Below are 13,650 nucleotides of genomic sequence, written 5' to 3' on the forward strand. Positions count from 1 at the left end.
GGGGTGTAAGGGGCGATGCTGGGAGAGTGGAGGGTGAGTGGGTTGGAAAGGGGGAACTGATTACAAGGATCCACATGTGACCTCCTCCCTGGGAGATGGATGGCAGAGAAGGGGGGGGGGGGGGGAAGGGAGACTCTGGATAGGGCAAGATACGACAAAATAACAATCTATAAATTATCAAGGGCTCATGAGGGAGGGGGGAGCGGGGAGGGAGGGGAAAAAAAGAGGACCTGATGCAAAGGGCTTAAGTGGAGAGCAAGTGCTTTGAAAATGATTAGGGCAAAGAATGTACAGATTTGCTTTATACAACTGATGTATGTATATGTATGGATTGTGATCAGAGTTGTATGAGCCCCTAATAAAATGTAAAAAAAAAACCCAAACAAACCACCTCTTCACAATAAAAAGAGATGGCAAGAAAGAGGTCGGACAGGGCAAGATTTGACAAAATAATAATTTATAAATTATCTAGGGTTCATAAGGGAAGGGGGAGTGGGAAGGGAGGGCGAAAAATTAGAAGCTGATGCCAGGGGCTTAGGTGGAGAGCAAATGTTTTGAGAATGATGACGGCAATGAAGGTACAGATGTGCTTTACACAATTGATGTAGGTATGGATTGTGATAAGCGTTGTATGAGCCCCTAATAAAACGATTTAAAAAAACAATAACAAAGAGGCCATATATGAAAAACCAATAGTCAATATTAAACTCACTAGAGAAGAGCCGACAACATTTCCACTTAATAAGGAAACCCGACAAGGATGTCCACCATAGGATTGCTGCAAAGAGTAAAAGAGTTTAGTAGAGTAGCAGGATACATGATTAAAAAGTAGAAATCAATTTAATTCCTATCACAGTGATGAGAATACTGAACAAGACATTAAGGAAATACTATCATTCTCAAGAGCCACATAAAAGCTAAAGTACCTAGGGATAAACCAACACCCTCCCCCCTCCCAAAAATAAATTGACCTGTACAAAGAAAACTACAGGACATTACTATAAGAAGCCCAAAGGAATCTACACAACTGTAAGAATATTCTATATTTGTGGATTAGGCAACGCAATATTGTGAAAATGTCAATATTACCCAAGTTAATCTACAAATTCAGTGCAATCCTGATCCAAATTCCAGCATCATTCTTCAAAGAAATGGAAAAACTGATTGCCGACTTCACATGGAGGGGGAAGAAGCGCAGAATAGGCAAAGACCTCCTCAAAAAGAAGGACAAAGTAGGAGGTCTTGCACTACCTGACCTCCAAACCTATTCTATAGCCACAACTGTCAAAGCCTGGTAGTGGTATAATAATAGATACTCGGACCAAGGGATCAGGGCAGAAACCCCAGAAATAAAAATATCCACATACAGACAACGGATTTTTTTTTTTTACAAAGGCCCCTAAACCATTATATGGGAAGCAGATTCCCTCTTCAATAAATGGTGTTGGAAACACTGAAATCCACCTGAAGAAGACCCAAATCTTACACAATGCACAAAAACAAACTCAAGGTGGCTCAAAGACCTAAATGTAAAAACCAAAGCTATCAGGATCATCAATGAGAAAATTGGGAAAAAACTGGGAGTCCTATAGCAGGGAATACACTGACTATCAGAAATAAGAAAGGAAACACACTCCGTGGTAGATAAAATAGATGAGTGGGACCTATTAAAAGTAAACCATTTTTACTTGCATACATCGAAACATTTCATTAAAAGAGTAAAGAGAGCCCTCAGACTTGGAAAAGCTATTTCGTAACCACATAACAGACAAAGTATTAATTACTAAAACCACAATATTTTAAAAGCCTACAAAAAAGAAAAAAATCAAATTATAATCCTCTGAGAAGGTACGCAAAAGACCAAAACCTGATTCACGAAGAAGGACACTTGAGTGGCTAATAAACCTATGAGGAAATGGTCCTGGTCACTATCCATATGGGAAATGCAAATCCAAACCATGAGATCCCACCGAGCACCCATAACTGTACTCCAGTTTTTAAAAACTAAGAGCAACACATGTAGGAAAGGGTGTGGTGAGATAGGAACGCTTATCCACTGCTGGCGGACTTTTAAATACGTACAACCACTGTGGAAGGCGATATAGCAATATACATAAACCAGATGGCAATCGAAATACTTTATGATCTAGCAATACCATTACTGGACATCTACCCCAAAGAAATAGGAAACAGATCATGAACACATGTTTGCTCCTCCCTCATGTTCACCACAGCACAGTTCACAATAGGGAGAAGCTGGAAACAGCCTAAATTCCTTTCAGTAGGAGAGTATATAAAAATGGTATAGACACACAATGGAATATCACGCATCCTTAAAAACAGATGAAACCATGAGGTACCTCATGCTGTAGGGGGATCTGGGAGAGATTGTGCTGAAGGAAGTTTGTCAAGCACAAATACTGCGTGAGCCCACTGGGGTAGGAACACGCAGCAGAACAGCACAAGCTCAGGTTTGTAGGGTATCCAGTCTTCTGGCTGGGGGGCCAATCAGCCTGGTAGAGAGCCTGTCTGGGCTCAATGAACCATACATCATCTCCTCTAGGTAAGTGTAGTGTAGGTCACTTGGCTGGAGGGTGCCTCGTTTCACCTGGAATCAAATGGTTGGGGAGAGGGAGTGGAGATGTTGTCTGCTGAGTGGTTGCCATGTGGCTCTGTGGTGAGGTTCCCCCCCCCCCCCCCCGCCCCATCCAGAGAGAGAGACAGCTCCATCAGAGGGATGAGGCTTACTGATGGGAAGGGCAATGCAGGAAAGCAGAGAGGGAATGGTCACGTTGGTGTGTCACTGTTGGTGGGAGGGGAGGAAGGGCTGACTTCCAGGTGGGGGAAGGAGTGACTGGGGATGTTTTCAGAGACACTAGGTGGGCAGTGTCTTTGGTGGTGTGCAGCGGGTGGGCAACATTGAACTTTGACCTCTGGGAGCAGCGGATGGGCAACATTGAACTTGGACCTCTGGGAGTATCCTAGGAACCCAGGCTGAGCGCCATGGAACACTGGATGATGAATCCTGGATATTTAGGGTGCATGGCATGCTCCAGAGGCTGTATTTGTGAGACTACATGTAAGGACTCCACTCAGTTAACTGGACTCAACCTCAGACACACTTTTGACCTCAGGACTTAAGTCAGAAAATACATGGTATCCGAGAAAGCAGAAGACAGCTGTACCAGGAATGGTGTACTGTTGGTTGGTGGACAAACAAGGTCTTGCTACATCAATGCCCTGTATGCTGTATGAAGATATGTATTATTCTTTCAATTCTGTGATGGATATTCTATTTTATTTTGTTTATGCTTGTTCATATCAGAGTGTATCTCAGAAGCGCTCTGCCATTGGGGTCACCCGCTTGAAGTTGTGTTGTTTTTCTGTTTGGGGGTAAGTGAAACCCAGGATTGATAAGCCAATTAGGAAAACAGAGAACAAGAATTTGGGGGTAGGGGACAGTACAGAGGGGTGGGGGTGGGGAAATAAAAGAGAGACAGTGTCAAGGGGTCCAGGAAGGAAAAATATGTTTGGAGATTGATTATGGAAGCAATCTTATAATTCTGTTTGATGTGACTGAACTATGGAATGATATGACATAGTGTACCCCTCCCCCAACAGAAAAAAAGATCTGCTGAGCAGAACTTTCTTATTACACCCCCCCCCAAAAACAAACAAACAACTTTATGAGCATTGAGCAACTCTCTCTGAGTTCGTGCGTTCCACCAAGCAAGACTGTTAATTAAAGTCTATTAAAAGTTTCTGAAGAGATTGTCTCATAGTGTGCCACAAAAAAGACCTGATTTGTGACAGAGGGGACTGGTTTTGCCACCATGACAATGTACCTGCTCACACTGCCATCTCTGTGTGTCAGTTTTTGGCAAAAAATAGCATGCCTTTCTTGCCCCACATGCTTTACTCACCTGACCTCACTCTATCCGATTTCTTTTTGTTTCTGTAAATGAAGAGGGGCATGAAGGGACAGTGCTTTGAGGATGTAGAAGAGGTGAAGAGAAAACGAGGAAGGTAATGTCAGCCATCCAAAGATAGTGTCTGGGGTCTTAAAGGCTTGAAGATAAACAAGCGGCCATCTAGCTCAGAAGCAACAAAGCCCACATGGAAGAATACACCAGCCTGTGTGATCACGTGGTCCCAAAGGGATCAGTTACCAGGCATCAAAGAACAAAAAATCATATCATTGACTGCACACCTCCATGATAGGATCGCTGAAGACAAATGGGTGCATAAGCAAATGTGGTGAAGAAAGCTGATGGTGCCCGGCGATCAAAAGAGATAGTGTCTGGGGTCTTAAAGGCTTGAAGATAAACAAGCGGCCATCTAGTTCAGAAGCAAAAAAGCCCACATGGAAGAAGCACACCAGCCTGTGCGATCACGAGGTGCCCAAGGGACCAGGTATAAGGCATCATGTAAAAAAATAAAAAAGAATATGTGTATGTATATATATATATATATATATATATATATATATATATATACCATATTGAATGAAGGGGGAAGTGCAGAGTGGAGACCCAGGGCCCAAGTGTCGGCCACTGGAGATCCCCTCATAGAAGGGTTTAGGAGAGGAGATGGGTCAGTCAGGGTGCGAGGTAGTACTGATGAAGAACACAGCTTTCCCCCACATCCTGGATGCTTCCTCCCCCCAACTACCATGATCCGAATTCTACCTTGCAGGGCTGGATAGGGCAGAGGTTGTACACTGGTACATATGAGGGCTGGAGGCATAGGGAATCCAGGGTGGATGATACCTTCAGGACAAGGGTGTGAGGGGCGATGCTGGGAGAGTGGAGGATGAGTGGGTTGGAAAGGGGGAACTGATTACAGGGATCCACATGTGACCTCCTCCCTGGGAGAGTGACGGCAGAGAAAGGGGTGAAGGGAGACTCCGGATAGAGCAAGATATTACAAAATAACGATGTATAAATTACAAAGGGCACATGAGGGAGGGGGCAGCGGGGAGGGAGGGGAAAAAAAAGAGGATCTGATGCAAAGGGCTTAAGTGGAGAGCAAATGCTTTGAGAATGATTGGGGCGGGGAATGCATGGATGTGCTTTATACAATTGATGTATGTATATGTATGGATTGTGATAAGAGTTGTATGAGCCCCTAATAAAATGTAAAAAAAAATGGAATCTCAGATTTGACAGAGGTATAATGCATAATGGAGAGTGCTTTGAAGGTGATAGGTTGCTTTGTAAAAAAAAAATTAAATACATAGCTTTGAAAAAAATTCATATTTTTTTAGGGTACCACCTTGTATGTATTAACTCCCAAGTAACAACAAATTAGAAACAAATAAACAAAATAAAGCATAGATCTAAGATCTAGAAATGGGTTTGGAGCTGACACTAAATCCTAGTTCCAATTTAAGAACAATTAAGTTGTCCTTAATCTTACATCATGGCCCTGCTTGATAGTCACCCTCAGAAGAGAAACACAGAAAAACATTTGTTATAGGAAAATATGGCAAAGAAATTAGATAGTGCCCATTTATCAGATAAAATGGCATCTATGATCTTAAAGGTTTATCTCCAAACAAGCAGCCATCTAAGTGAAATGTCAACTAAATCCATATGGAAGAAGCACATCATCGTCAATCACTCAGGACTGTAATCTATTTAATCCAAAGTCGAAATAGGGATTAGTATGAGAGCCTAAATTGTGAGAATCCAGTGTGCAGAAGGCTATGGATGACAGTGGGAGCGCAAGATTCATTTGTGGTACTACATCGAAATAAGCCTCCAGACAACTCCCCCTATCTAAAGCTGAGGGCTGGGAGGAACATGGCCACTAAACAGAATGCTTGGAAAGGGGAGCATAGAAGATCAAAGGCAAAAATCTGACTTGAGCAGTTAAAACTTTGTCAGTAAATTCCTCCCTCTGATCATGACCCCAATCCTGCCATTCACTGTGGGTTAAACCGAACATGTGCACAGGTACAGATAAGAGATAAGAGCTCAGGACACACCAAATCCAGGAATTGGAATGGGAGTAGTGATTCCTGAAGGGTAGCGAGAATGTGGGGAGGGGAGGGGAGGAAGGGGGAACCGATGGCAATGATTGACACATAACCACACACACACACACACACACACACACACACACACACACACTCCCCCCTCTAGGGGGGCAAACAACAGAAACCATGGGGGAAGGGAGACAGAGGTCAGTGTAAGATATGAAAATAATCATTTACAATTTATCAAGGGGTCACAAGGGTTGGGGCAGGGAGGAAAATAATCATTTATAATTTATCAAGGGATCACAAGGGTTGGGGGTGGGAGGGGAAAAAGAGAGGAGCTGATGCCAAAGGCACAATAGAAAGTGTCTAGAAAACAATGATGGCAACGTATGTACAATTATGCTCGATACAATTGCTGAATGAATTGTTATAAGAGCTGTAAGAGCCCCCCAATAAATAGATCTTTTAATGAAAAAAGAGAAATAATAATGGACGCAGGCTTAGGAACAATTGTGAGGATGGCACCGAGTCAGGCAGTGGTTCCTTCTGTTGTGCATAAGGTCACAATGGGGTCAGAACTGATGGCACCTGACAATAACATAGTAAATGCTTGTAAACAAAAAAAGCAATTTACTGAAGGACAGGCGCCCTGTGTTCTCAAGGAGATTCATTCCTAAAGGTGTTTAAGTTGAATTTCTAAGTACGTCACTTAGATGACGGTGAGGTTTTTTTGTCTTTCTTTTTTTCATTTAGTACAAGAAGTGCCTTCATGGTACTGTTGGGTAAACACTGAACTGCTAACTGCAAGGTCAGCAGTTCAAATCACCTATCAGCATCTCTGAAGGAGAGACAGGCTATCTGCTCTCATAAAAATGCATGGCCTCTGAAACATTGTACAGTTATGATGAGTTCAGATAGACATAATGGCAGTAGATGAGTTAGTGCAAAAAAAACCCCTTGACCTCTTTTCTATGATTTCGAACTGCAAATAAAGGTGATTCGGATGAAAGACGTGTTGTCTGGGTTGGTTCAATTGTCTAAAGTGAGGGAAAATTTACATAACATTAAAAAGCAATTGTGAGTTGTTCATTAGTAGGAAGTTCATAATCCGGAGGCTTACTGTGTACTAAGATAAACAATTCTGAACAGGTGATGATGCTGTTGTCAGTTGCAGTTTAATCAAGTCTGCTTCAATAATTCTAAACTGTAAGTTTATCTAGTTTTATGTAAGACACAGTTATTTTTAATGCTGCACTTTGGAGAAGGCTAAACTCCACTTCATTTGAGAAAGAACAGGACTTCAAGTTCATACTCCAAAGGGGAATTTAAAGACCAGCCTAGTCACCGAGTGTGGCTATTTTAGAAACATAGTAATGAAATAATCTTGTTGAAATAACAGTGAAACAATTTCCTTGCAGAGACTCAGGTTGCCCTTGAAATAAATAACACCAGAAGATGATAATAGTATTCAGTAAATAAGACCAAGAGCAAAATTATGCCACCTACTTAAATCATTTTTATCTAGCTCATGAAGAGAGGCTAATTTAACCTCAGGGGACTGGAAGAATTGATTGAGCTGTCAATGAGAAGTAAATGCATTTTTGAATCTTTGATTTCTATGAGATTTGTAGCCAAAATTAGAGAACTGATGTGTTAGAGTTAACAACGCCCCCCTTCCACCCCCACAAAGTTGGCATCCACAAAACATTTGGATAACGACGAGCCAAAGGAACTGACAAGGGCAGGGCCTCCCACTGTAGTCCTAGGGTGTGGGGCTGGGTCATTGCCTCTTTTACCTGTACTCTTTTTTTCTGAGGGCCGAGCTGTAAAGCCAAAGAAGAGCTTGATGTCTACTACATTTCAAAGCTCACAGACTGTAGCTGGTTAATTTTAGTCATTCTCTAATTGCAGAGTAGAGCAGAGCTTCCTGAAAGTCAATGAATTTGTCTCAAACCACTGGGATGGTTCAGGGACCGGGAGAAACTCCAGAGGCTTTTCTTGCACGGCTCCCGGACCTTTATTGGGTATATGCCCATTTCACCCCACCCCCTGAACATGCTAGTGCACTGCATGTGGTATTTGTCACCCACGCTGCCCCCGACATAGGAAGAAAGCTGCAGAAACTAGACAGGTTTGTGGGTATGAACACAGCTCAGTTATTAAAATGGGCACAGAGGGTTTATAACAACAGGGATGCTGAAAAAGTAATGGAAGAAGAAAAACACACAAAGAAGCAGATGAAGGTTTTGGCCACGGCCTTGCATGAGCCCTATTTGAACTCCCCTAGGGAAGAAAAGACAGGCCTGGAAGGGCAGGGCAGGGCAGGGCAGGGCAGGGCAGGGGGGGAAGGGAAGGGAAGGGAAGGGTAGAAGACCCCCACAGTGTAGTGAGATCAGTGTGTGTGAGAAAGACTGGATGTGGGAATGCCCTCCTCAGGGAGAAAGAAGGGAGGGGAAGCGAAAGGATAGGAAAAATAATAATTTAGTCTTTAGAGGAAGAGGATTGAAGGGGCCAGAGCTCCTTGATTTGGGGATCCACGGGTGCATGCCTGAATCGAAGGCCAACGTGTCACCTTTTTGTAGATAACAAAATGGAGAAATCAATTCTAACTAGCCCGTTGGGGCCAATAACAAAGTCCACCATCAAAATCCCAGATCCCTCCATCCTGAAGAACAGACAAGGCACAAAAGGGGGTAGAGGAAAGACCACACGTCAGTTGACTATAACTCTCCCCATGGCCGGAACGTACATACTTCATGAATCAATGGCCCCTACAACATGCCCATTATTAGATTCCTTAATGACAGACTTCCCCTTAAGTTTTTGGTAAATTGAATGCTCCTGGTTTGACAATGCACAGACACCTTCAGCGGACAAGTAAAGAACTGGACTAATAAAATGCAGGAAAGCCTTGTGGCGACACACGCTTTGCCCTCACTGGCTATCTGCAGACCCTTGCAACTATTGGTGCATGAGAGCTGCAGTGTGGCCAAAGGGGTGCTTGCTCAGCAGTTGGGCCCATGAAAGTTGGGCCCAGTTGCTTACCTGTCTAAACGACTGGGCTGCTTGTGGACCACAACAGCCATGGTGATCGTGGTCAAGGTGGCTGATGAGCTCAAAGTGGGATGGGACTTGTTCATCACCCCACCTCATGCCACTGAAACATGTTGAGGGATGGCAGCCTCTGGAGAATGTCAAAGAACCATGTGATCTTGGACCAGAGCTTGCCATTGGACTCATTTTGGCTGCACAGCAAAATGTGAACGCTGCCACTTTACTCCCGGATGATGACCGGAGTGGGGACCCCCTTCACCAGTGAGAGGATGTAGTGAGGTTGACCCAGAGACTCAGGCCTGACCTACTTCACAAACTCATCTGAAGCTGATGTGACCCTCTTGACAGATGGCAGCAGTTTTGTGATGAATGGAACCAGAAGGGCTGGGCCTGCAGTTACCACCAACAAGGAAGTACAAAACTGCTAGAGAGGAGACTTTGGGATCAGTCCATCCTTCTAGCAATGATATTTCCCCACCCTTCAATTATGGGACAGAAGAAGAAGAAGAAAGGGCACATCATCTCAGGGAAGCCATAAAGGGCTCCTCTGGAGGGTGGACACGCTACCAGATGAACGGCTGTCAGTGCCCAGTGCCCTAGGGTGGACTTTTCTGAAAAACCTCCACTCAGGTGCACATCTGGGAGAGACGAAGATGAAGGCCTTTTTATCGCCCAGGTTTGCCATGTCTGACCTGATTGATTTCACTTAGGTAAGTCCTCCCGCACAGGGCAATAGGAATTTATCGGTGTTTGTAGACACATCTCAGGATGGAGAGAAGCATTTGGTACTCATCAGGAAAGGCCCTAGTGATAACAAAAAGGTTGTTCCGTGAAATCATCCCGAGGTGGGCTGCCATTGACTATCGGATCAGACAATATTCTAGCCTCAATTGTCCCAGGTTGTTGTAGCCCAAGTCCTGGGCATAAAGTGGACATTGCACTGTGCCTATAGACTTCAAAGTTGTGGCCAGTTGAAGAGGATGACTAGGATCTTGAAAACAACCCTAACAACGCTTATTTTGGAAACTGTGGGAAAAGTGGCCTGACTTATTGCCATTGGCCTTCTACGGGCAAGGTGTACCCCTTACCAGAAAGGGTTTCCTTCCTATGAAATCACGCTTGGGAGACCTCCGTTGCTTTTACCTCGGATATGAGACCCACAGCTGGCAGAGATCCAGACTCATTCAGTTGTAAAATGTCTGCAATCTCTTCAAGCCATTTACACCTGCATACACGACTCCTTTGTGTCCTCTTTCCTCTCCTCCATTCATAACTTTTTCCCAGGAGACTGCGTTTATAGACGTACTGGGTGAAAGAAGGACTTGCCCCAGTTAGCATGGCCCTTTGACGACCGTCTCGACAACCCCGATGGCTCTCAAAGTAGCTGGAGTGTCCACCTGGATCCATCCCTCTCCAGCGAAGGCAGCACAGGAGAGGTGGGAAGTGACCCAGAAAGACCAGCCCCTCAAACTAAGTAGTTTTGCTAGGACCAGAGGGAAAGGGGGTTTCGGGATCAGGGTATTCAGTGTTCAGATCTAAGCACCATAAGAAATTGTTCACATGGGGTAGTTACTTACTTCACTCATCTTGTTACATAGGCGAGACCCCTGAGGTATCAATGTGCTGTGGGAAGACTGCTTGGAAATGATCCACATTTGTTCCCTGCATAAATCAATGATTTGATTCCACAAAAGAAGAGGAAGGATTGAAGCACCCCAGGGCTCATTTGCTAACCTGCTGACTCTTGCTTCATTTTTCATTGCTTAGGCTTGCTGCTTCTACAGTCATTTGCCTCCCAGAGTCATTGGATTTACAATTTTGGGTGGGCTGCTGCCCATGCCCATAAAGCATACCAGAGAGAAGCTTCCTAGCTGTTCATCCTCCTAGTCTGCATGAGCAGCTGTGATTGGACGTGAAAAGTTACCCCACCCACTCGTGGTTTGTTGCTCTATAAACCTGAGTTTGAGCAGGGCTCTGGCCTGAGAGACCTTGAGCCTAGTTGACTCCCGGTCCGAACTCCTATGATGTTTCCCATTCGACCAGTATGGTGTCATCCTGATTGCTTTGGAAACCAGGAACAACAAAATACATTCCATTTTTCTCTATGTCTTCTGTCGTACTGGGAGTAGGCTATTTGGACTACGGGGGCTGGATGGTTGCTTCCGAGATTGGGAACAGTGAGGCCTTCTACACTTTTTGTTTCCTTCAGCAGTGTTTTCTTATCTGGCGTCTCTTTCCTTACTACATAAAGTTGATCATTAGTTTTTCCATAACTCTAACTAATGATGATGGAATTTTAATTGGGATTTGCATTCTATCCATGGATCTCTTTAGGTAGTGATGACATTTTCACAGTGAGGTCTTTTTATTCAGGAGAATGCTATGTTGTTTCATTTACATTGGTTTCTAACAATAGTGTTTTCTAATTTTCTTTTGCTTCCTTGGTTAGGTTTATTCCTAAATCTGTTGTCTTTTGGATGGCTAGTTTAAATCGTATTGTCTCCCTAATTTCCTTTTCAGAATTTTCTTTGCTCGTGTAGAAGAATTCAACTGAATTTTGCATGTTGATTTTGAATCCTTCCACTTCCCTGAACCCTTTTGTCAGTTCCAGAAGTGTCTGGTGTCTTGACCTCCTGTTGTGTGGCCTTCCAATGCCCGGAGCAGATTTATTCCACCCACTTTGGACCTCTGCACCCACTAGCCTGTGGCCCCCCCACAGTCCCTGCTTTGTCATCCTGGTTCCTGTTCATCAGCTTCCACATGTTAGGAAAAGCCTGACTTGAATTGAACTGAATTTACCTATTTCTACAACTGTAAAGCCAAATCTGGATATAAATCTCATTCTATATATAACACACATATGTCACTGGTTTGGCTTCCTAGAGAGCTCACCTAACACAGTAAGGTCTGTTGAAATCATTCTTAAAAATCTGAAGATCCATATCCTCTGGTCCTGATAGAAGCTTGTAGGGAATAGTTAGGACGGTGATTCTCAACTTTCCTAATGCCATGACCCTTTAATACACCTCCTCATGTTGTGGTGACTCCCAACCCTAAAATTACTTTCGTTGTTACTTCATAACTGTCATTTTGCTACTGTTACGAATCAAAATGTAAATATCTGATATGCCAGATATTTTCATTGTTACAAATTGAACATAATTAAAGGATAGTGATTAATCACAAAACAATATGTAATTATGTTGCTAAAGTATAATTATTTTATATTTTTATTTTCTATTTACCTCCCAAGGGGTCGTGACACACAGTTTGAGAACCGCTGGTTTATTGGCTTTGGGACTTGTCTGTAGCTTTCCAGAAAGACTACAGGGATTGATGCAACCTACTGGAGGGCAAGCTTATGACAGAAACCTTTTCAATACAAGCCTGACTTGAATTAAATGAGAACTAGTAGGACGGGTAGGGGTATTAGAGGCTGAGTGGTAGAAGTTTTGCATTCCATGTGGGAGATCTGGGTTCCAATCCTGGTCAGTGAACCTCATACACAGCCATCTCCCATCTCTCAGTGCAGGTTTGCATGTTGTTATGATGCTGAACAAGTTTCACCAGAGCTTCCTGATGGAAATATCTAGTGGTCTACATCTGAACATTAGCTAGTGGAAACCCTATTGGTTACAATGGTCTGTTCAACACCAATTATAGGAATTACCTAAATCTAGGCAGAATTTTGTACCATTCTGCACAGTCCCCCCTAGTAGTAGCTAGCAGAAGTAACTAATAAAAACATAGGGTATATGGGGCAATCAGGGATAGTTAAGGCTACATGCTATTGGTTTATTTTGCCCATTCCAGATGTTGTTAGACAGAAGCCAACTGTTCTTAGTGCCTGGTCTTTGTACACTGATGCAATAGTTTTCCAACCTGGATCAGCACATTCAGGCCTTTGCGATGTCTTTCATTAGTCAGGCAACAAGGGGAGATATTAGAACCAATGAAGCTGATTGCACAGATAATCAGCAGCATCTACTGAGTCAGGCTGCACCATCACAATCTATTCAGCCTTGAAGAGGATCATTCTAAGCGAATGTGTTACACTGAGTTTTCTAGAGAAACAAAAATTTACAAGAAAGAAATGTATATCCCAGGGGCTTAAGTGGAGAGCAGATGTTTTGAGAATGATGAGGGCAATGAATGTACAAATGTGCTTTACACAATTGATGTATGTATGGATTGTGATGAGCTGCATGAGCCCCTAATAAAATGATTTTTAAAAAGGAAGAAATGTATATCAAGAAGGCAGCTTCCCATGGTGGCCACTGGCCTACATCCTAAGGAACTAGATGCAGGATCCAGGCCAGCAGGAGGATGAAATGTGTCACATGTGAATACTCACCAAATGGTTACTTCTGCAGAGGATGTTTTTTTCAATCAACATAGGATGATATGTCCTGTGGAAACCCCTCATCTTCACCTGCCATTCCTCAATGTGCCCATGAAAAAAAGCAACTGAAGTGGCAGGAGGGGAGGTTATGCATGGCTCAACAACAAGAACTCCCCCTCACCATGGCCAACATGTCTACTTCCCAATCTGCCAGCTGCAGGGACCCAAAATATATGGTGGCAGGTTGATTACATAGGACCACTTCCATTAT

This window comes from Tenrec ecaudatus, chromosome 7, assembly GCF_050624435.1.
Source record: "Tenrec ecaudatus isolate mTenEca1 chromosome 7, mTenEca1.hap1, whole genome shotgun sequence".
Taxonomy (NCBI): domain Eukaryota; kingdom Metazoa; phylum Chordata; class Mammalia; order Afrosoricida; family Tenrecidae; genus Tenrec; species Tenrec ecaudatus.